Source organism: Monomorium pharaonis, chromosome 8 (assembly GCF_013373865.1).
Source record: "Monomorium pharaonis isolate MP-MQ-018 chromosome 8, ASM1337386v2, whole genome shotgun sequence".
NCBI lineage: Eukaryota > Metazoa > Arthropoda > Insecta > Hymenoptera > Formicidae > Monomorium > Monomorium pharaonis.
The window spans coordinates 19,085,766-19,107,891 of NC_050474.1; the positions used below are offsets into that span (position 1 = coordinate 19,085,766).

At 45.6% G+C, this 22,126-nt stretch overlaps 2 protein-coding genes across 4 annotated transcripts in view; one reads left to right on the forward strand and one right to left on the reverse strand.

Annotated features, from left to right (window-relative positions):
• The window catches only part of LOC118646898, a 260,967-nt gene that overhangs the window by 51,609 nt on the left and 187,232 nt on the right, over nt 1–22,126 (reverse strand). The window lies entirely within an intron of this gene.
• Nucleotides 1,883–22,126, forward strand: part of LOC105837287 (LIM domain only protein 3) — a 61,214-nt gene continuing 40,970 nt past the window's right edge. The window contains exon 1 of the mRNA XM_036290812.1: nt 1,883–2,681. The gene's annotated coding sequence lies outside the window, so the exon portion shown is untranslated. The remainder of the gene's footprint in view (nt 2,682–22,126) is intronic.

The window sequence follows — 22,126 nt, forward strand, 5'->3', positions numbered from 1 at the left end:
TTCCACGCGCGCTGCGCCATATAAAACCCGATCGACGCCAAAATCACTGTTTAACCGATATTCGTTACTTGATATTAATTGAGCGTTTACACCGACGCGATGTTTGTTGTTCGATACCGCTTCCGGCAGCAATATGCAGCGTAAATATATGCGGCGTAATAGTTAGCGGGAACGAGCATTTCCACGCCCGTGTTTTTCGTACGTCGTTAACTTTTTCAGCTGTAAACTTTCCGCGATACGTAAACGCTCTCTCGGGGGTTTGCGTTTTCCAGTCAATCCTCCGAATACGCGATAATAAAACACATTTTGGGTGAACGCTCCTAAGGTTGTTTACCAAGATTATGACTAGAAGTCTTCTCTTCTACGATTTGAAATTACATCGTAACCTCCCTTGAGAAAAAAGAAAAGTGTTTGGTATTTGTGATTGTAATCGTGTGATGAAATAATCAAAAAACTTAACCATATATTTTACGGTAATTATTACCGTTATAACGTTTGTAATAATAACCTTGTGTTCATAATCCTACTATGAAATTGTACTATAAATTATGACAATTTCAAATGTTAATGTAGTGAAATATGAAAATGTGGACAATTTAAATAAAATAAACATTTATATATAGTAAAAGCATTCGCAATTATATTAAACATAACTATTTTTTTAGATTTGCTTATGTTAATAATAAGCATTAGCTATAAATTTACTTAATTAAAATATAAAGCATTAAAAATAATTATAAATTATGATTAAATTACAGAAATCTTTTCTTCTCTTGGTGCGAAATAGCTGCCTGTCAAATCGTTGTATGTGTGTTAATTGTTGAAGCAAAGAGATTCGCGTAAAATATTTTATATAATGTAATACCTTAAAAAGGCGATATTCTCGATTATAGGTCAAGTCCTAATTTGCAAAATTAAAAGATTTACAGACGTACATGTATTAATAAAATTGCAGACTTTTTTATATAATATAACAGTGCAGACTATTCTTTACTTTATTATTACAAGCTTTTTCTTAATCATTGCATATTTAAGAAAAAAAATGGAGTTTTAATAACCTCCATAAATTCTTTACATATTTCTTTAATAATTCTTTGAAATTGTAAAACTTTCTAGTTGATTGTGTTTAATACACTACATATAATAACACATATTAAAAAAATACATTAAAATTCATACTTTAATATACAATAATTGTGCTGATCCATAATTGTAACTTCTACATTAACATTTTTTAATATTTTTCAAAAAAATCACAAGTTTATAAAACAATTTTTTTTGAAGTTACAGTATTTACTGCTTACATTAACATTAATGACATTTTCGAATATTCAATCGTTATAAATTTGCACGAATTAATGCAAATTATCAATCTTAAATAGTTCATAATTGTAATCGACATTTTTCTCTTAGTGTGGAATAATTATTATGTCACAGCATAATTTTAACTTGCTAACAATCGTAATTCTTTTTTCAAAAGTTCTATATTAAACTAAATTTCATTTCCTTAAAAAAAAAAAGGAAAACTTATTACAGATAAAGTTTAACAATCGGCACGCGAGGAAGGACGGGTGAACGGGCCCAGAGAATTCCGCTACGCGTGGACGGGCCCGCGCGTCTCGCGTGACGTGATCTCCGCTATGACGCAAGGGGAAGGCACAGCAGCCGCGTATATCCTGTACGTACATCCTGGAGTGTGGTGGAGCACCCGCAGGAGCGAGAGAGAGAGAGAGAGAGAGAGAGACAGAGAGAGAGAGAGAGAGGCAGAATAGACGGGGAAAGGGGAGAAAGAGAGAGATAGGTAAACACGAGAGGAGAAGCGATCGCGCCGCTTCGGGCGCTCCCGGCGAGTCTCGCTCGCGTCGCGACGCGCGGTGCGCGCCGCCTCCTCGTCACTTCGCGTCTGAGTGCCGTCGCGTGCGGACGTGCGGACCGACCGACGTACCAACGAACGAACAAAACGAACAACCGGACGTACGAGCGAGCGTAGTCGCCGTTGATCAGCCAGTTGCGCACAGTTTGCGGCGGCAAGGAGGGGTGGTGGACGCCTCTCGGATCATCAGTGCACGACTTGACGCCGCGGCGACACACAACGACGACGACGAGGACGACGAGGACGACGACGACGGGGGGGAGAGAGATCGTCGCCGATCGCGCGACGCACACGACGCACACGCGTTAGCGCGCGCGCGCGAGCGCGCGCGCTCTCACGCGCCAAGGAGGTGATCCCGAAGTGACCAGCCGTCGAGTGTCCGCGGCCGCGCGCGCGACGGACGAACTGCCGTGGTCTTCGTGAAGTCTTTCTCTCTCTCTCTCTCTCTATCGACGGCACGCGTGCACGCGACGACGACGGATCGATCGCGCTCATCGTGACACATCGAGAACCCGCCGAGAGTTGTGAGAGATTCCGGATATCGGGAATCTTGTTCTTGTGTGAAACGTTATACTAACGTACCCCCTTTCCTACGCGCGTACACACGCACCATCTCCGAGTTACGGCGAAGACGACGACGAGGAGGAGTAGGAGGAGGAGGAGGAGAAGGAAAAGGACAACGTTCCCCGTCGACGACCGGGCCCCGTGCCCCCCTTCCATGCACCGAGTGGACGACCGCCCGCCGTCATCGTCGTCGTCGTCGTCGTTGCGAGGATCATCGGCCGGCGGCCCTCCCGCCCTCCCATTCGTGAGTAAATTGAAAGCTGTATCCCCTCGGGACACAGGAGGCGCTTGTATTTCGAGATCGAGTATAATTAACGCGCGGATGACGCCGATGAAAGAAGAGGTAACACGACCGCGCGCGCAGGCATTCGCGGAAGGGATAACGATAGCGGCGATAAACGGCGGCGAGTATGATGCAAACGCGTCGAGTTATACTTGTGGCGGCGACTCGCGCACGATGAATCACGCGGATTCGCGCGGGCAAGGAACTCTCGCTCTCTCTCTCTCTCTATTTCCCTTCTTTGCCCTGTGCCCTTCGCTCATTTTAAGCGCGCGCGAATTCAAAGTAAACACACTCAACCGGTCGCGATTATCTTCGAATCTGAGCAGGGAGGGGAATTCCCTTTCGGCGCTTCGACGCGCCACGGACGGGGATCGATTTATCGATCGATTCGCCGGACGCGCGCGCGTAGGGCAAAGATTATATGTTGCGTCGCGTCGAATCGCAATTTTCGACTTTCGATCGATAATACCGGGTGGGTTGCCCGCGTTCATGAAAATTATATCGGCACGCGCTTCTACATCCTGATAAAAGTCTACCGCGCCACTCATGAAATTTTTGGCGACAAATTGAAATTCAAATCGCGTCGCCAGTGGCTCTCAGCGCGGCGCCAGGGTGCGCGCACTACCGCTTGCTTAAAAAAAAAAAAACCAGGATCTGCCGCATTTACCGTCCTCCTGCCCGTGAACCATATTTTTAATAGCTGGAGATTACGCGAGGATCCATTTATATGCATGAAAGATCACTTTTTTAAGAGATGTAATAAAAATGGGGAATTTTTAATATACACATTTTACACAAAAAAAATATAATTGGCGATAAACCGTTTGATTAAGCCGCGTCGCCGTTATTATTAACGTGCGAGTGGAAGGGCGAGAAATAGAAATAAACGGAATGCGAGATCAATCGCGGGGAGGTGATTCTCGATAGCTCTCAATAAGATCGAAAACGGGCGCACGGCCGACCGGATGAGGAATCAGTGGCGAAACAAGGCACTTACGAAGAGAGGGTACGTCGAGTGAGGGAGGCTCGCGCGGGATCGGCGGGGAAGGGCGGAGGAAGGGATGGGGGGGAGGGCGGGGGTGGCGCGCAGGACGGAAGAATCAACGTGGGCGCGTGTGCGTGCGCGAGTGTACGTATTGTACGTGCACGCGCGCACGAATCGGCGCAGGCGCGTTCGCCGAAATGGAATAGTATGACCCAACTCGAACGAGAAAAGGGAAATAGCTGCGGGAAGGGCGAAGGGAATGAGATGGAAGTGGCGTAGAGGTGGCGGTGGAAGAGGAGGAGGAGGAGGAGGAGGAGGTGGAGAAAGAGAGAACCAAGATAGAGAGAAGGAGAGCGAGCGAGGGAGAGGATGATGGAACGAGGGGGCGAACGCGGCGCAGGGAGCGGGCGGGCGAGGGGGGCGGGGGTCCAAGGCGTTGCTTGCTTAATTACTAAAAGCTAATCAATTCCGGAGGAAGTAAAGTTTAAATTGCAAACTAAAGTATAGCTACCCTTCCCCCGGACGTAACCCTGCAAAGCGATATTACCGCTCGCTGCATTCTGCAATTAGCCCGTGGTAAATCATTGAAGGAAAATTATGGCCCGCGCGCTCGTTTCTCCAGAGGGGGGGGGGGAGGGAGGCGGCCGGCAGTTTTTCGCAATTGGAAAAATTATGTAGCGCCGCGGTTATCTTTTTCCTCGTGCCCGTCGCTCACCTCTCGACATCTTTTCTTCACAATTTATTTTTTTTTTACGATACACAAAAATTACAGGATCGGTCTCTTAGACCTCCGGAGTCTAAACTAAATAATTCGGCGAGTTTTCTCTCGAATAAAATCGCGTTTCACGCCGAAGCGATTTATTCGAGAGCGTCGAACGATATATATACTCTCTCTCTCTCTCTCTCTCTCTCTCTCTCTCTATATATATATATATATATATATATATATATATATATATATATATATATATATAGAGTATATATTGTATATCGGTATCTTTCGCGCGAACGCAACGAAGTAAGGGTTGCGGAGATGGCTGCGGAAAACCGTGTCGCGGTTCTGTGCAGGAGAGGAGCGGGGGAGGGTCGGCGGTTGGAAGATGGAGAAGAGGGTAGGATGAAGTATACAGCGCTGGAAACAAGCAATAAAATCAATGTCGTTTCCGGCGATTCAATTCGCAAGACACATCGCACAATTTCACATACAATTTTACGGCAGAACGACCACGACTCCTATTTACTTCACGGCCGCCATTCCCCTTTCCTCCTAGCTCGCCCCCTCCCCCTCTCTCCTCCAACCCCGTCGGCCGTTCGCTAGTTCACTCGTTTCACGCCGTCCCTCAACTACACCTCCCTTCCTCCCTCCGTGTATTTTAGTCTTTTACAAAATAATTCGATTTTGCGATCCCGTTGACTCGGTCGGCGGGAATAAGATTTCACGAGGGCGCAATTTTTACGGAAATTACGTAAGAATCGTCTCGTTAACCTCGCAATGATTTTCACGCCGCGTACGATTGCGAATGAGCGATCGGTAATGGAATCCGAAACGTACGAGAAGCGCCAGAGAGTGCTTTCCGTCACTGTTGATTCACCTTTCCCTTTTTTTTTCCGCCTTTTCTGTACCGCCTAACGCTTAAACTCGGGGAGAAAGCTCATTCGTGATTCTCGAGTTTGGATTATCCCTTGCTCCTTGGCCGGGATCGGATTCTTAATCGGTGAGCACTGGCCGGAAAATAGCCACTTTGCCCTGGCACGAACGGGCGCGAATCTACAAGCGCTCCTATCGCCTGTACCACCGCTCTGGGTCGCGAAACAACCGGGGGGCGGGGGTGGGGGGATGAACGGGAGAGAGGGAGGAAACCTCGGCTTTCGAAAATCTTTCTTCTTCGGACGAAAAATTAATTGCGCGCGCGCGCGCGCGCACACACATACGCGCTTGCAGGGACCGAAGTAAGGACAAAAAAAAGGGGCAAAGACCCAATTATTATTCTCTCTTTCCAGTCGCAGATTCATTCATCGGGAATTCGTTCGGCGGGCGATTAAAATCGCTTCACAGCCCGAGCTTCCCGACGGTTTGATTTCTCGAGCTCTCTCCGTCTCTCTCCCTCGCGGAGCGTCAATTTTTGCAAATTAACATGACACGCTTTGGCGCTCTCTCGTTCACCCGGCTCGTACGTGTTAAACTCGCGTGCGCGTGTGCGCGCATGCCGACGGAGACGGCGGCGGCCACGGCCAAGCGAATCGATATCGGCGGGTAATAAAATTTGAAAGAATGTAATTCCGAGAAAAGTAGAAAACGCAATAACGCTTAATCGTATTTGCAATCTGCATCCTATATCTGGCCCGAAGTCGAGCCGGGGCTCGCCGCGTTCCGATTCGATCTGCTGCCCGCGATGCGGGTATCATAATCGCCGGCGACCGTAATATCGTTTTTATCTGGCGATTCGATATCGATTACGTGTATACGCGCCCGCATCCCGCCATCGGTAATCGTCGAGTGTATGTACATACGCGGTAATAATGTAATCAAATAATACGTCGAGGTGTTGCGGGGGGAGGGGGGGAGACGTCTGTCTTTTGTTGTTTTGTCTTTCAGCGCGTGAAATTTAGGAACCTGTACCAAATATAGGCCACCTAAGCATTGGAGATTTTTCTAATTTTTTTATGAATGCGAAATTGAAAGATAAGTATCGGAATAGGAAACAATTCTGAAACCAAAAAAAATGTACGAAGCATTTTCAATTATTTATATAAGTATAATAAAGATTTAAAGAAAAAGATTAAACTTGGTCCTTGTTGATTACATGTGTACTCCAATGGCTCAGTTATATATTTTTCTCTTTTTCATAAATATATTCAGAAAGAATGCAAAATAAAAGAAACACGTTTAATTAAGCATTTATTAACATATTTAAAGAATTACACATACAACTATTTATTAAATATAAAACTGTTTATTTACTACAAAGCGTTACCTTATCTTTTACCTGTCAAAAAGCTCCTCCAACTAATTAGAGAAAGACAAGAAATATTAAATGAAAGTTAAACACTAAATAAAGGAACGGAATCTTAACTCTTATGTAATAACTAGAGATATTGTTTCCAATAATATCCCTGACCATAATGGTTTCATCATATGACATGAGTGTAATGGCTATACTGGGTACCTTATTTTATTTTTATTTTTTTAATATAACGCCATCGCGCCACGTCGCCGTACGTCTTTGTCATTCCTATCGAGTCCTCGGTAAAACGCGGGACACGCGGTCCTCCTTTTTCGCGTTTACACCGCGGTAATTAATCGCGCATAAATAACGCTAAGCGGGACTATTATTACATCCGGGGATATTAGCGTATTACGGTATTACGTATCGCGATATTACAATATCGCAATATGAATATTAATCGCCGACGTATTGTTCGTTCGTGTAATTAAAGTGGACGTTCCATCGAGTTGGAAATTGAATCAATCAATACGGAGCTCGCCTAATTATCCGCCCTCCTCCCGCGCACCACCCGCGCCACCCCGCGCGTTTACAGACGATTTTTCGTTGCTTTAGATTGGATTATCGCGCCCCGTCAATCGCGCGTAACGGCGCGGTCATCGCGGACAACGCTCTCTCGATTCGCGCTTTCGATATTACGGCAAAACGGCCAATAACAATCGCCGTGCGATTTAACGTTTATTATTGTTCGAGCGGGAGAAGAGGAAGACGAGATGCGCGTCGTCCCCGGGGGGATAAACGACGACACGGTGACGGCGGCGGCCTGAGTTTCCGAAGTAAATTTTCGGGATTTCATTTGGAAAACATAACGTGCCCCCGTGCGGTATTTACGGGTTCCATTAGGGAGCTGTCAGTCGGTGATCCCGCGGCGCATCTTTGGGCCGCACGTATCTGTGAGGGGGAACTCGGGGGGAAGGGGGAGGGAGAAGCGGGAGGGAATAGAGAGGCGCGCGACATACGATGCTGCAGCAGCAGCAGCAGCAACAGCGGTGCGCAGTCCGTGCAACCATGAGACACACTGTACGTTTCGATGGAGGACAAGCTTATGGGATGGAACGTTCATCCGCGGTGATCCTCCGAGTACCGTTTCTTTCGGCTGACTTCCATCGGCTTCCGCCGCCTCTCATGGGCGTCGATCGAAAACGCGATAGGGCTCGTGTGTGTGTCTCTCTCTCTCTCTCTTCGTTATCTTCGTATAATGTTCCTGTTATTTGCGATGAACGAATTTTGACGGGGTAGATGAAATGAAATTTAAAAAGAGGAAAGGGGGAAATTCGCATTTTTGGAACGCGCGGATTACAATTCAAATCTGCAGATTCGCGAGCGGCGACTCGTCGCCGAGCTTCCTCCATGAATGAAACATCTCGGTCACCGATGGTTGTTCCGCGATTTTCCTGGAATTTGAGAGATTCGGTCCGCTACCAATTTGCGCCACCAAATCCAATTACGGTTACGATCGGGCAAAAATAACACTACATGATGACACGTGTGTGTTTTTGAGCGTTTTTTCGCCCACCTGAAATAACTCGACTACCGTTCCGACCAGTCGTTACGAAATTTGATATCCGCGAAGAGAGAGAGAGAGAGAGAGAGAGAGAGAGAGAGAGAGAGAGAGAGAGAGAGAGAGAGATAGAGAGAGATAGAGAGAGAGAGCTGCGCTGCGGATTCGACATCACGGGATCGAAGGCATCGCTAATAAAAATGTTCCCAGGATGGCCCCAATCCGGACAGTTCGATTGTCTATTAACGCTTCGTCTTTTTTTTCTCTCCCTCTCTTTCTCCTCCCCCCCCCTTTTTTAGTGACGTGTTACACGCCAAGTTACTACGCCGTCCGATTGAACTTAAATTAGTCGCAAAACAATTTACCGCGCCAGTGGATATCTCTTTTTCGTTTGACACGACTGTAAATAGTGTCCACTGCTCTGCTTTGTAGATATCGATTACTCGGCATCACTGGCTAACTGCACAATCTTTATTGGAGGCACATAACTGATCGCCGATATGAGAGCGTCCCTCGCAAGGAGACTTAAATTTAGACTCCGTCCGTTAAAAATTTCTCCCTGCCGAAAAATTCTTCACGTTTGAAAAATCCAGGAAATTCACTGTGTTATTTGGATATGTCGTTAAGAATGTCATTTTATTTAACGTTATTAATGTACAACTGCACTAAAGAATTTGCTAAAAAAGGGGAATTTTTTAAAATTTTAATAAACCACATGGTTGCATACAACTACGAACGCATTTTCTTAAAATAAGAAATTGTATTTATTTATTTGAAAAACATAATTTTCCCTATTCAATAAATCACGTATTTATTAATTATAAAGATTTTATTCAAGTCCCTTGTTCAGTGGAAAGCAAATTTTATAGTAAATAAATTTTTCAGAAGTCCTTTTTTTAGTTTTAATGCTACGGGTTATTATAATTAAGAGGAACAAAACTTTATACTTTGATCATTACTTAGTTAAATCAAGTTGATATAATTTTAATAAATATATAAATTTACTAAAAATGAAGAAAATTGTTTTCCTCACAGAGTGCATCTTTTCCTAAATCAGATTAATTATATTGATAGGAATGACAAGTAGATGTGATTTTTTTTATCGCTTATCGATATTGTTTTTTAATTTTCTCACTCGGTCTAATCTGTTACGTTACAAAAACGCATTTATCCGGTTATAAGCACCGGCTATAATCAGTTAAGTCCCCTGAAATATTCACAAAGGTACGATCGATTAGCCATCGAGTACTGCGTAATTATCGGTGCCGCGCGTATATAACTCCGGATAACTCAGTAATTAGAAATTCGCGCGAGAGCGACGCGAGTTGTGTGTTGTATACGTCCGTAACGCGAACGATCTTCGTGAGATTGACGCGATCGACGTTAATAACTTTATTAATTTACGTAACAATTAATGCGACCGCGATAATTAGTCGGCGTTACGTCGCCGCGCGTATTGCCGCGAGCGGGCGCGCGCGCGCGTGAACGCGGCGCATTACGCAAGTTGTCATCTGGGTTTTTCACCGTCGCGTCGCGCCGTTGGAAAAACTCGCTTTTTGTCGCGCGAGTTCAGGTCGATCGTCGACGTTGTCGGATGCGATGGCCCGATATGGAATATTAATTTTCGCTAACTCACCAACCTCTCACCTCCCCTCCCGCTCCGCTGGATCCGTCGAACCCCTTCGCCCGGCCCGTCCGTCCTCCCTACCCCTCGTCGCCCCCGTTCGTCGTCCCGCCACCGCTCCTTCGTCACAATTCCGTGTCCCGTCCCGTCCCGTAGTACAATGTTTTCCAATTAACTTTATTCGAAATCGAGCGAACCGCCGCCCGCGCCGTTTTCCCTCTCCCCCCCCCCCCCTCTTCCGCCCCCCCTGCCGTCGACCCGGGTCGCACCCCCTTATTCGCTACACTCGGTCGTAATAGCCGGATTCCATGTACGGAAAAATTTACGAAACACTAGAATATCGAAAATCCAGAACGTGGTATGTTCTGTAAAAATGCGCGTAATTTTCGCGTCCCGTGGGAAATGAACGTAGAAGCAAATGCTTGTTTTTCGCGCGTCCCGCCGCCTCCTGCAATGATTTTAAAACGAAAAACATCTCGAATCGCGAAAAAAAAATTATAGCGCGCGCGCGCGACGACGCCGGTGTTCGTTTAAACCCGCCTACCATTTCCCCCCCCCCCCTCCCCACGCTTTTTTTCCATCCTAGTCGCGATTGTCTCCGACTTCCAATGACGACCGACGTCAGTCGGCATTCAATAATCGACTTTAGACTCATCAGTTGATTAGCACGTCTCGCCCGGCGAGAAATGCGTCATAGTTACCTCGGGCGGAAGTCCTGTATTATTTCACGCGCGCGAGGTGATATAAAGTTAATGATATTTGGTGCCGTCACGTTCCGAAAGTTAATTCGTTCTCGGTATTAATACGGAGAGTGCATCCCCGATAATGAGATTGCGTTGTGCGAGGGGACGGATATAAGAGGTAGGTTATAAAGCTGGATCGTAATAACGTATTGTCTGGCGAGTCAGCGCGCGTGTCTATCGAAAACGAAACGACTCGTCGCGCACTGCCATGATACGTCCGTACTAAAAAGAAGAGATCCGTGCGCCACAGTTTTGTATTTAATTATTTTAATCAAACGCGATTTTGAATCGGCGAACATTTGGAAACTATGTGACCTCATTAAACGATTTTAATTAAAATCTAAAGGTTAAAACAAACGATTACAGCACGACTTTAATCGAAGTGCATGTTGTTAATTTCATAATTGCAATATTAAATTGATAATTAATGTAGTACTGATTGATGCTATCGAGTATAGAGAGAGCTAAGTCCAAATCTTGGTTTTACTTTTTTGCAACAAATTTTCCATCGTATTTTAGTTAGGGAGATCTTAGATTCCTTGCTAATATTAGTATTGATCGCCAATTTAATATTGCGATATTACTATTCTCGATTCTGGTTCAATTTAAAAGCTGCGTTTCAAGATCGGAAGTAATACGGCCACGATCTATCTTTTTCTATCTTAAAAAATTTCATATTCAATAGTCAATGTTCCAGAAACGCAATTTTTTAATCATATAAAATCAGTAAAAATTGTAATTTAATAATAATGTGAGATTATAGAGAAAAGTCGCCAAAATACTATAGCATATCACTTTGTTTTTAGATAGTGTTTTTAAATAAGAGGTAAAAATAAAACTTCGAAAACATTAATATAAACTAGAAAGCGTTTTTCTATCAAATGGTACATGGGAGTTTCTATAATACTTTGTAATAATTGTTTGCCCGACGTAATAAACGTCTGAGAAACTTGACGTTATAATATTAGCATTACATTTATCTTTTCTTTTTCTTTAACCCGAGTCATTTATACAAAATATTTACAAGTTAATGTACATACGAGTAATTTACAAGTTAATGAGATTAATACGAAGACTTATAACCTTTTCATTTCGATGTAAAACATTTTTTTGTCAATTATACAAATACATGCTGTTGCATAACACAACACGCAACATGTAGCGCGATTACATATATAGAGATTAGGTTAGATGCGTTTTTAATATTAATAGATTTTTTATAGATAAAATGAATATATAAACTATACGAGTTTTTTATTTCTTTAATTATCTAGGCAGATCGAGTTTTTCTCAGCATTAATAGTACTATCAATAGTACATCACACGTGTAAATGTTTAGCTTTCGATAAATAAGGGGGGAGACCTATGCCAGTATCAGCGATCTTCCTCTCGAATAAGAATTGTAATTGTTAATGAAATTCTTCGCTAGAATTACATAACGCATTAAACAAGATGTTTCGCATTCGATTCGGCTCTCGAGGCATGTGCGACAACGTATTTGGAGCGTTGTCAACACCGTGGCTCACGGCCGTTAAAGTGTTAATAAATCATAACCGCAAGTCGTAACCGCAATTTCTTTCGGAGTCTCTTTATGATGCTCTGGCGCAGCTAAAAACCGTGCCTTTCAAGTCTAATGCACGGACCCCATAAATCGAGGCGGCTTCTTGTCGGTGGGCCAGACGATACGACGACGGTCCGACCGGCCGTTTTTAGTTCCGCTCCGGCGCTATTATTATTGCGCCCACGCTTATAGGTCAGAAATCCACTCTTATACGGGGGAGATATTTATACGCCATTCCATTTGTGGGGCAATCATGGATGAAACAAGTTGGAGAGAGGAGAGTCCTCCCCGTATTGCGACACATAAATTACGCGCGTTGCCTTTATACACTTTCCCCCCCCCCGGATACCTTTATGCAAAAGATCCTTATTCCTTCTTGTTTCTTCTTTCCGCTCTTATCCGCCGGGGGAGATCTTGCGCCGCATGTTTGAGAAAATTTCGCCTCCAATAATTTCAACTTTTTACGGTCGAATCTCGCGCGAGAGACCATTTTAGCAGGCGAAAGTAATACTCTTGTACCTCTCTACCTTCCTCTCTCCTCCCCCCCCCCCCTCCCATTCTTACGGTCGTCTTTTTTTTTCGCTCGCAATTTAAAAATTTGTCATACGCGTAGCGGGACGTAATTTTTCAAACTTAGTCCGGGGGAAGAACGTTTTCTGTATTCATTACATACACACGGGTGCCGCTTTGGCGCCCGGCTTGAAAGCGGTTCGCGCGGCTCAAAGTAAAATTACGGGTGTATCAGCCAATCAAGCGCGGCACGAAGAAAAAGGGTATTGACGTTGCCGATATGCGCCCGTGGCCAATGTGTTAATTAGACGGGTTTTCTTATGATCTGGACGCAATTACCGGTTTCTCTCGCCCCCTTCTCTCCTCTCTTCCCCCTTCCTCCTCCACCGCCGTTCTCACAACACCGAGAAACGATCCGTCGCCGTCCATTGGACGGACGGCCAGGCGAGACGTTCCTTCCGTGAAAAAGAGACGTGGCCGGCCGTTCGGAAAGATTCAGATAATTACTTTCGCTTCTCGGCCGCGCGCGCGCTTCCCCGACGAGCCCGGGCTCGAAACAACCGTATCTTGCGGTCATGAATTTAATTAAATATTTTTGTGGCCGAATGTGTCCGTTCGGCCGCGCGATTATCTCGCTGTTCTTTCGCGAGCGCGCGCGCGCGTGGAGACGAGGCAATTTACTTTTTTAATCTCCGTAATGAATTAAACGCTTCTCCCTCCCCCTCTCGGTCTGGCTGGCTCTCTCGCCGCGGTCCCGCACTCCGGTCCCGCACGCCAACCCCCCATTCCGTTCCGCACCCCGCGCCGCGCTGCTGTATTAGCTTTTCCGATGGTTCTTCGTTGCCCATTGAGCTTCGTCGCTCGGTCGCGATAGATATGCGTACGTGCAGCTGTAGAGTGTGATATTGGTCGCTCGGAAAGAGCACGATCGCGATAATACGCGCCACCCGCAAATGGTCGGCGCGCGAACGAAAAAAAAGAGAGTGAGGGAGAGAGAGAGAGAGGAAACCGCGGTTCTTCCGAGACAATTTCTCGGCTTTAATTGCTTAAACTTTCGCGCGCCGACGGGAGAAACGGTGGTTTAAATTTAAATTTAGGAATTATTGGAACGGCGGCCGCGAAGTGATATTTTCCAACGCCGTTTATTGCAATTTGCACGGGGCACGTTTCGCGGTCAGCGAAGCCGCGCGCGACTTTCTCCGCGTGAGATCTCCGATCGATCCTCCGAGAAATGGATTTATTTTCTTAACAATGTCAAGGGAGAGCCCGTGGTCTCGAAATTGCAAGCGTTTGAAAACGAAAAGGGGAGGGGGGGGAGCGGGGGGAAAAGGGCTTTCCGAGGAACTTGCGAGTTTCAAAGGTGCAAAAGGGTAGTAAAACCTTATTCCTCATTTAATTCTGAGTAAACTACTTTAACAAATTTGTAATTTAAGGATTAGTTACAAAGTTATTTAATGTTGAAAATTGGAAACTTACGACAAATGACTTTGCCCGCGACTTTGCGCCGGGGAAAAAGTCGATTCCACATTGGGAGAGGGATGTATAGATGAAAACTGGTCCGCTGGAGATATCTATAAATAATCCAAGTGTAACTTTTAAGGGCTGACCTTAAAACCACTCACAAGTATTTCCTTTTTTAAATTTAGTATATATAATGTAAAAAATGTGCGTACACATTGTATGTACGAGGTCTATTATTCTCGTTCCGTCTTTCGTCGCCGTAAAAGCTTGACTAAAGTTTAATGATGCGTTTCGCGGTTCCCTTTCATTTGCCCGATTGTAAAATTGACTCGGTGCCATTCGGCATGCCGTTGCTGCGGTTTTCTCGATCAATCCCCGGCCGGCGCGAAATCGGCGCTTTCCAATGCACTCGACGATGAAGAGAGGGGGGGGGTCCGTGTCGGCAAGGCTATATCCCGCGCCACGTCGTCGTCGTCGTCGTCCCTTTCCCTCCTCTCGCGGGCGCGGATAACAATCGGAGTAACCAGCGGGAAACCACGAGGGAAGACAGTAAAAGTGGCCGCGCGTCGGGAGCGCGCGCGTTTCCACCCTCGCCGCGGAATCTAATTTCGTCGAATGTCATCCCCGAGACTCCTCTGCTCCACGGTGGCAGCGGCGGTGCAGCGATCTGCATCCGAGCGCTCGAATCGCTCGATAGCGATTTCCAGCTAGCGCGGCTAGAAGGAGGAGGTGAGGGAACACGGGGGTGTCGAGGGGTCGCCAAACGGGGGTGTATGCGCTGTCCGTTTCCCCGAGGAAAAAGAGAAAGATAGAGGGAGAAAGAGAGAGAGAGAGAGAGGGAGCACCTCGTCGAAGTATCGAGCCCCTGGATCGTGCCGGCTATAATATATTTTTTATCTGATCGAGGGGATCGTCTTTATGGAGGGTGTTCCGTGCAGGCTCCGGACAGCGCCGGCGATCTACCGGGTAGCGCGCACGTCCGCCCCTCTGTTCCGGGATGCTCGAAAAAAAAAAGAAAAATACCGATAGCCGAATACCTAATACCGGGCGCAAAAACGTCGATCGATGTCGAAAGTGCTCGTTACCCGATTTGAAGTATCAATATTTCGGCGGTCCCTCGATACTCCCTTTTTTTTCTCTCACTACTCTCTCTCTCTCTCTCTGTTCCACGATACTTTCGCTCTCGAATTCGTTTTCGCGCGTTGACGTACTTTAAACTCCGATCGGTAATCCCGCATCCATCCGAGGGTTCGTGCGCGCGCGCGCGCGTGCTCTGCGGACTTTCGTGAGTTGCGCGTGTTTGCGTACGCGGCCGCGTATTAGGGACGGTGTACACGCTTGCTGATGGCTGCTGTTTTCTCCCCCTCCGGAGAGCTAATGCGGGCGAGCAACCCTTTGAGCCACGAAAATACGGGACGAACTTAAAAGCGTGCGTGAGTGCCGGACGCGGGGCGAATTGCCCGTCAGGATTACCCCGGCGTTCGTTAAAGGAAGCTATAAACGGCGTAGCGACGTTGTAATAAATCAAATGATAATCTCGTATCTTCTAACGGAGTCTCGGAAACGCGTGTAACGCGTTCTCCTCGCCCTCAGCGCGGGCGGACCACGTGAAAAGAGGAGAAATTGAAAAATCCAGCTCGCGAGAGATCCCCCGCACCATTGGATCCCGCATAAATCCGACTTTTGAGAACGATCGCCATGGCAGCAATGACGACGACGACGACGACGAGAGGAATCTACCGGGTGATACGCGCGCGTATAGGAGAGCCGGAGGGTGAAAGGGAGCGCGCGCGCGAGAGAGAGAGAGAGAGAGAGAGAGAGAGAGAGAGAGAGAGAAGGGACGCGCGGAGACGGAGATGGCGGACGGGGGTGGTGGTGGTGGTGGTGGTGGTGCGCGGCCGCCACGCGAGGGGGCGGGAAGGGGACGACGGGGTCGGTATAGGGGATTGAAAAGCAATTTCCCCGCGACGGGGATGCGCGGGATGTGGGCCGAGCTTTATATTAATGATCCAGATATATTATCGGACGTGACCGAAATTGCTGTCAAAAAACTCGGATATTGGAGCGAGTCGGGATCGCGAGACGGCCGCCGGCTCCGCTCTCTTTCTACACGCGCGCGCGCGCGCGCACGCACGCGACGTGGGGCGACGTGGAAAATGGCATCGATCAAATAGCGCGGGGAAAAGTCGGGACTTCACGGCCGCTTGCGCGTTTTTTGTTCGCGCCTAGCTCTGTAGCGGAGATGCCACGGGGACGATGGATCATTCGCGGGCGCGTCTTACTGCGGGGGGGACGCTCCAATCCCGCACGATTATCCCCGCGCTGGAGATTAGTTTCTCGTACCGAGCTCTCGGGTTAGACACACGTAGACATCCGCTTATACATTTCCGTCGTCGATACCGTTGATAAGAGGGCAAAAGATTATAAGCTCGGATATACGTCGTATATGTCAATTAGAGATCGCTCGAGGGTCCTTCGTGAGATTTTTTTTCTCCCGGGACGGTTCCTTCTATCTCGCGCGGCGCCAGATATTCTCATAACGCTTCTCGTATCGAATCGACGAGGATGCGTGCATACTGCGTGTCGAGTGCGCGTCACAAACGCGATGGTCGTGCGTTTTAGGGACGCCCCGCTTATGCGGGTACGCTAAGTAGGGAAACCTGTCTTGCCACATGCGTATCCGGACCATGTCTCATGCGAGTCTGTGATAAGCAGCTGCAACGACCGCGTCTCGAAAAGATAACGCTTATGCATACATCGACGCCGTGCGTGCGTGCGTGCGTGCGTTCCGTAACGTAAGCGCGTCCCTGTGTCCCTTTGCGGCGGAGATAGCTCGGCGATTAGCGATTAAGTTCATTACGCTCGTTAATGAACTTTTTAGCGTAATGAGCACGATGTGGGGACGGTAATTGACCGCCGTTGTGACTCAAAGAGATAACATTTGCGCGTACATCCTTTATGCTCCTGGAGCATTCATGCGGCCATTGGCCCGCCAGATTGGTACCTCTGCAGATTGTTGTTGCCGCGCGCACGTTAATTGACGAACATTACTCGCGATCGCCGAGTTTTATCGCGTTAAAAAAAAAAAAAAAAAAAAAAAAAGGTTCGGGGCACAATCAACGCGACAATTTTCGCCGTCCGATTTTTCGCTGTGTCGCGCGCACGGTTTTTTTTTCCTGAGCGAGCAGCTGAAAGATTAACGTAGATAATTACCGGTTCAACTCCATTAAGCCTGTTAATTTTTTAGCTGCTTCAGCTCGGGGAAAGCGATGCGGGGAAATCGGGCAGAATCGTTGCATAATAATGAGTTCTTTGACATAACAAACATTCGCTTAAGTGCTATCCCGTTTCATTAACTTCCGCCACTGTCTCAATCTTGTGAAGCGAAACTTGTCTGCACGCTACGAATATCTATTATAAACATATAGAAACTTATTATTAACGTTAAATTTTTTTATAACATTAGCATTTAATTGTAATTCTCTATGCATCTAAAGATATTTATGTGAGATTATTTTAAATAATATAATAATTCATGTTAAAAAAGATAAATTTATTGCAGAATTTATATTTTGATGTGTTAAAAAAATTTTTTAAGAAATATTACGTTAAGATAATATTTTTTGTATTGATTTTACAAACAATACAAGGGCAGGTATTCAGATTATTGAAGACAAGCATTTTTTAATTATGTGCTAATGGATATTGGTTTATTTCGATGTTTTTATTATTTTCGGAGTATTTTAAAAAATTGTTTATATTTTCACAAGTTAAAAAATAGTTTTTACATATTTTGAAACATTTTACATATTTTATGTCGTAAATTCTTACAATTTAACAATTTTGGCTCCATGTCATTACATTTCCTTACAACATGAAAAAATAACAGAGAGAAAGAGAGACCATTCGTCATTACGGGAAACACGTCATTATAAGAGGAGACACATTCCGAGATCTTTTCAGCTACAACGGGAGAACAATGCGGGGGCCCGTGAATAGTCCGATTATGCTATAATGAGGCGTCGATTATATCACTAGGCACTATGGGGATTCGATTCGCCGGTCGATAGTTACACAAGCGGCGGCTATAATGGTGTCGCTGGGGTTAGTGCTCCCGGTCTCGATTCCGGATCTCAAAGATCGCTTTTCGCTGGTCCGTATTTACATAGCGGAATACACGGACTTGGTAATACAGCCCCGTTGACCGCCGTCGGTTGGCCGAAGGGTAACGAGCTTGCCTGTCCGCCCGGTCGTTGAATCGGACGTCCACCATCACCATCGTCAGGAGAGGTGGAGGAAGACGGAGGAGGGAGCCAGGGAGAAACGGTAAGGGTGGCAAAGGGGGCGACATCGAGTCGACTCACGGGAGGGAGGGGGGGAGGGGAGTTGCTGTCGGCCCGGTAAGGTGCTGCTTGGATAGGCGTAGCACGGATTTCCATATCTGGGTGATTGTAATGCACATTTATTAGCTGGTAACGAGAACGGGCCGGAATTAACATTCGGTCGGGCCAGGTCGCCCCGAGTATTTATATTTATGGCCGTTGTGTCCCTAATGCGATTAGCTCGACTACGTGTTTCTCCCTTCGCCAGGCCCGTCGTCGCCGCGTCGTGTCGTGTCGCGTGTTCGTGCGTTGGAAGGCTTCCGCCTCTTCTAGCCAATCAGGTCTGGCAAGCGCGCACGTGTGTGTGTGTGTGTGTGTGTGCGTGTGTAAATCGACGCATACGCTTTTAAGGTATCGCAAGTTGGAAGGCAGTCGGCGTTAACTAACGTCGTTAGCATTTACGTTTTCATAAATTGCTTGCCAATCATAACGCTTTTATTACTTCGTTAAGACGTATCCAACGAGACAGAGGGAGAGAGAAAGAGAGAGAGAGAACGAGAGAGAGGGTTGATAAGTAAATTGCCTCCCTGCCCTTCCCGACTTAATTCGTCCTTCGCATTTGGATGATTCATCCGCGAAGTTAAACGCGCGAGCAATTTATCATTTCCAACGTACCTTTAAATACCGTTAATTTCTGCGCCTTCCTTCTACGCTCTTCCCGCGTATGAATGTTTAAATCGTAATCCCTAATGGAACCGAGTGAAACCTGTTTCGCGACCGGTCCCTAATTCGATTGATTGTTTCCATCGAGCGGGAATGCATCCCGCCCGATGGAAGCTTCCACGCCGGCGGGGGTAATAGCTACGGGCTAAAATGTACGTCGAGTCGACGTATCACGGGCGACAGTAAACTTCCACTATCGTTGAGTGCAGAAAAACCGATCCTGCCGGGCGAAGTAGCAAGGGAGAACTCTTCGACCGGCACTTTGCGCGACGCTGCTACCAGCGTCGCCTCGTCCTCGTGGAAATCGAACGTGGCGTGGCGTCGCGGCGAGGCTGAATCGAGTGGCGGCGGAGTGAGATACGGGGATGGATGTGTCGGCAGAAGCGGATGGGAAAAGACGGTGGTGCGGTGGGGAGAGGGGAAGAGGGGGGGGGGACGAGTGGGTGAAAGTGGTTTGTCGAGCAGCGCGAGCCACCAGACGCAGCTTGGCAAGCCCCGGGGCGAAGAGAGAGAGAAAAAAAGGAGGATATAAAAGCTACTATAGAAGATAAAATAATAATAGCACGATAATGTAAGATGGGACGGTTAAAAAGCAGCCTGTTTCGGTTGACAATCCGCATTAAGCTTTAAATGTGGCAATTACGGCTATTAATCGAAGAGCAAAGATTTCGGAGCAACTGAAATTTTACGCGAGAAATTTCAATTCACCTCGGTCTTCCTAATTAAACGAACAAATTTGAATTCGATTTTTGCCCCGATGAAATTTCGCTATCGTTATCCGATAAACTTTCACTCATAAATCCTGTAAATAAATTCATTGAAATAAATTTCGAATTTCCTATCTCTCGTTATATTTTGTCATTTATTAATATTATCATCATTTATTACAGATGGGGAAAATGACTTTGTAAAATATAATAGTTATGTGTAAATATATATTAGAAAAAAATTAAAACATTAACAAGTAAATGTTACTTATGACATTTTCTTTTACATTTATTTAAAAAATTGATTATGATGACGAAATATACGTTTGATTGAAATATATCTCATTGTTTTTATTAATTTATTCATTTGCTAGCAAAAATTTTAATACATCGTATTTAAATAAAAATTCATTTTAGTGAGATAAATTTATATTTCATAAATAAATTTTTAAATATCTTTACAGTATAATAAAAGAAAAAAGTAATTTGAGCAAAAATACAAACTTTTTTATATTATATTAAATTGCTAACTTTGACCTTTATATTAAATCGTGCTATTATATTTAATATGAGATAAAAGTCATATCATAAAATGTTACAATAATATTATACAAATTTTATTTTGATGTTAAATAATCACGTAATTAAAAATATATAGTAAATTATGTGTAAAAAAATATTCTCTAATAGATAATATTTTATCTCACAGTAAAGATGCACTGAGGAAAAAGTGCTTGGTATTTATAATTATAATTTATAGTACAATAAATAATTATAATTAAGGACACAATTTCTATGTAGTACTTCCGTTATTATAATGCTAGCAATAACGTTGTGTTTATAATTCTCTATCGACTATGAAAACGTTATACCATAAATAATTGCGCTTTCAAATATTAATGTATTTAAAAAAATAAAAAAATGGATGATAAAAATAAAATAAACATTTCTATATGAACAGTAAATGCAATCACAATTATAGTAAATATATAATAGTTTTTAAAACAATTTTTTAACATTTTCTTATTATTTAGACTACAAGTGTAACACTAAAAAACAACTATAAGTGTATAGTTAGAAAATGACTACGAATTAAATTGTAATAACTACAAATTTACTTTTTTTTTCTCTCGGTGTGGCTATTATGCAAATTTAATAAGAGTTTCAATTCAGTAGGAACGGTCTGATGTAATATATAGAAATCTGTGTCCAAGAATAATTCCACAAATGATCTGAAGCAATAATGTAACATTATCGAATCGGCAAACGCTTAAATATATAATCGGGGTAAGGGAACGGATTCTATTAGCATCGCATTAAGGATTCACCCAAGTTAGCAAAGGCGAACACGGACGAATTTAGCGTCCGCTTCTCCTTCGAGGCATCGACGACAGATGGAACGTGTTTTACCGATGTGAATTTCGTCCGTCCATTCGCTCTCGAAGCGAATTCGTTCGTTCGCTCGCTCGTTCGGTCTGTGAATCCACCTTTAGCCCGAGTAACGGAGCAACGGCATGACATCCAGCTCCGAGCGAGACAGAGAGCCCCGTGGAACGTAGCGTCGGGGATGGAAGAGATTCTACGTCGCGGGACGAGAGAGAGAAGGGTGCAAGGGGGGAGGGGGGGGAGAGCACGAGGGCCCTCGGAGATCAGTAGGTTGGTCGAGGGCTGTGGGTAGGGCTGTGTCTGTACTTAGTTAGCGGACAATGCGGCCTCTAATGAACAGCCAGGGGCGCCCGATGCGGCTCGGCGCCGCCGCGCCTCGATGGAGCAACCGTTGGAGTGCGCCGACCAGTCTGAGACCGTCAGATTGCGATACACTACGCGTTACGTAGCGACGATGTCTGTACGTTGCGTATACGTTAATACGCCGCGCTCTAATGCGATACTTGGAAATCGCGCGGCTCGCTCGCTTCTTCTTGCCCCGACGGAGGAACGACGATGTGTCTCTCCCGGGGAGGATCATTTCCGCGCTAACATATTTATCGTCTTATCATACGCGGCGCCGTAACGCGGCGATCGTCGTCTGAGGGTACACCTTAAATCACGTCGCGCGAAGGTGCAGAATGGCACCCCACCCGGAGATTTTCTCTTTCTCGCGCCCGCGCGCGCGAGTCTCATCAGAGTTTCGTCCTCTAATCGAAAGAATGTAAATTCAATTCAGCACCACTCACAACGCGCGCGCGATGGAAATTTAGATACTAAAATCTCATTAAAGACTTACAGTCTCTTTCAATCTCGCGGCTTAGCATGTGCCGTTACGA